Source organism: Bombus vosnesenskii, unplaced genomic scaffold, assembly GCF_011952255.1.
Source record: "Bombus vosnesenskii isolate JDL3184/JDL3185 unplaced genomic scaffold, Bvos_JDL3184-5_v1.1 scf7180000015545, whole genome shotgun sequence".
Lineage (NCBI taxonomy): Eukaryota > Metazoa > Arthropoda > Insecta > Hymenoptera > Apidae > Bombus > Bombus vosnesenskii.
The window spans coordinates 16045-18919 of NW_022884040.1; the positions used below are offsets into that span (position 1 = coordinate 16045).

At 39.9% G+C, this 2875-nt stretch overlaps 1 long non-coding RNA gene across 1 annotated transcript; it reads left to right on the forward strand.

Moving 5' to 3' along the window:
* Positions 1 to 287: 287 nt before the first annotated feature.
* On the forward strand, positions 288 to 1653 carry LOC117241257. Its single transcript, XR_004494931.1, has 3 exons — positions 288 to 810; positions 965 to 1093; positions 1343 to 1653. It is a non-coding gene; the product is annotated as an uncharacterized LOC117241257 (long non-coding RNA).
* The last annotated feature ends 1222 nt before the right edge of the window (positions 1654 to 2875 follow it).

Sequence of the window (2875 nt, forward strand, 5' to 3'; positions counted from 1 at the left end):
TTCAAACTATTGTCGTTGATTAACTCGCATGGGACTATAAGCTCGAATTGGACTTAAACGTTACGATCGTCGAGAATAATTACTATATGTACCCTGTACGACGGGCAGAGAATCTTAAGTTATTAACGGCAATTCCTTTGTGCATAATTCAGGTTTATTAACAACCTGTAATGGATAATCATCGATGAACTCTTTTTGAATAAAGTTCACATTTATAAAGCAAACACTATAAAATACGACAGGACAATTGTAATCGATAAATAACATTTTATTAGGATATTATAAGAAGCTAAGATATCGAGTTCTAATTGTGAATATCAAGCGCTCGTTGTTCGAGGAGATTACCAATATTTTCTTCCTGCTCCTCTACATGGCGCTACGCGGGACTCGCCTCTGAGCACGTCTTTCTCGTTGGAGGCTTCTTCTATCTTTTCTTTCCCAGTAGAATTTTTGCACAATTCTTTCTCCCTTTTATCATTAAATTACCTCTAATTCTTAACAATCTTTAATCTTTGTCTCTTCTTCCCTATATATATATTTTTGTTTACTTTTCTCCGTAGCGAATTTTGTCTTTCTGACGCGGGATTAGGTTCCTGGACTTAGGGAGTTGCTACACGCCAGCTCCGCCATGGCGACGGCATTCATTAGGCAGCCTACATAGCCACCTTTCAGCTCACGCTTCGGGACACTTTTTTCGCTGAGATTCTCCGCGATGAGGCATGAAAGCAGAGACCACCGTCTGCGGAGGCACGATTATTCTATTGTTCCTTTTAACGAGTAATCGTTTTACTCGAGTCCTCTTACTAAACCGTAAGTACGAAAGACTATTATACTTAGATAGGTACTTGGTCTCAAGAACCAACTTATTTTGGTCTTTCGATTAAGTTCTTAATTAAATGCTCAATTAGATATTCATAAATATATCTTCATAATATTTCCCTCATCTATTTGTTTGACATTCTAGCAACCTCGTTAAGACGTCCGCCACTTCAACTTCTATCTACAAGTGGCAAAAACTGAAGCTGACCTTCTTCATGGAGAAACATGCCGGAAATGGCATCCGCACGTGTGAATAATTATACTCAGTGTCCAGGTAGTTCTTTCGATCATCCGATAGAAGTCGCTTCTGTTTTTCAGAGTTCGTTCACGCCTCCAGAATGTAAAAATATCCAAGGAAGTACCATTAGGAAGCAATGAAATTCAGAGCTTCTGTGGTTATTCCTTTTTCTGATTGTTTCTTTTCTTTGCCCAAAATGGATGATTTCTATATCAAATTGTTTATTCGTATTTTTTTTTTAATATTCCTTGAGATTTTCAATCAACTCGATTTCGAATTTTTTAGCACCCGATCTTCTGGTTGACGTCGTTAAGAAAGAGAAACGAGTGCACAGGAAGCATGGTCGGCGTGAGCATGATTAGATCCGGTCTGCCCGATGACCTTGCCAGTGATAATAGCGGTTCGTTAAGGTGGTTGCAGTCTTGGTTTGCTTCTGTTTCGATTTCCAGCGAACTCGTCAGCCGGCATGGCTTCCGAGATGCTCCCCCTGAAACAAGTCGAAGGGAAATAATTAATGGACTCTCTGTTCGATTGTACGTGGATGACAAGCTGACCGTAAAAAGAAATATACAAATACGATTAGAAAATATAATCCGAACCCCCTTCGGTTTGATCTGAAGGTTTCTTTTTCTAGTCGGAACCAAAGATTCTTATCTGGTTTATGGTGAGCTAAGGAACTCTTTGAAAACAGCATTTATAACTTTCGAAAAAGAGACAGGTATTTCTTGCGCGAACAATTGAATAATTACTTCGTTCTCTAAATATCCTTATCTGTTGTTCCTAAAATACATAATGATTGGAAGCTTCTTACGGGAAGCGCAATCAGCCGCTGATATCATTGAAGTCGAAACGCCATTAAAACCATATTACGAATCGCATGCGACATGCTCCATGCATGAAAACACAAAAGCAATAAACAAGTACAAATCAACGAAATAAATCCTCCGAGAACGAGACGTTACAGGAATTATACCATTGCGAGGATACAAAAGACTTGCTCATGAGCTACTTCCTTCAAGTAGTCGAGCGGTGTATTTTCCGGTCGTTAACTTCCATATAATGGGATATTAAAGAGTACGGACACAACGCTGCTATTTTTCAACTGTTCATTATCAAATTACGCAGCGGGAATCGTTGCAACGACAAAACTGTAACGACTCGTACCTGCGTATCTTCCATTTAGCTGCGGTAAACGCTGACTTGTCTGCGTTTTTTTTTTTCACTTCCTCGTTTCGGAAACCAGGAAAAGTGATTCACAATACAGTTTCTAACTGTACTTCTCGCGATTCTTTCTTAGAAACAAGCAATTGCTTCTTTTCAATTTCCTAAATCTATAATAAAACAGTCCATTCCTTGAATAGAAATTAACTTTAAAACTTTAGGCGCATACATTTTTCGTATCGTATGTATGTATTTTGATTTGAAAAGAAACGCGGCAAACGCCTTTGAAAAGACGTTAGGTTTTCAACGCCTTAACTAACTTAATTCCAGCGAGTTGTAAATCTGCTGCATCTCCAACATCTGAATATCAATCTTTTACAATGACTTGCTCTCCAATTTATTAAAATTACATCTCTCCCGCTGCACCGACCTTCTTTAAAGGTTCCCGCGGCAGGTTGAACCCGCATCACGTATCTTCCCTCTTCCTTCCACCCCCTGTTCCCTTTCTCTTTCTATCGGACGGGAAGAGCGGGAACGCTTAAAACGCGCGAATCACGCGAGCGCCTCACGATTTGCGAAACATCACGTGAAAATCACCGATCCGATCTCCGTGCGCGCGGTGCACCGTGGGGGTAACGATTAAATCGACAGGATATA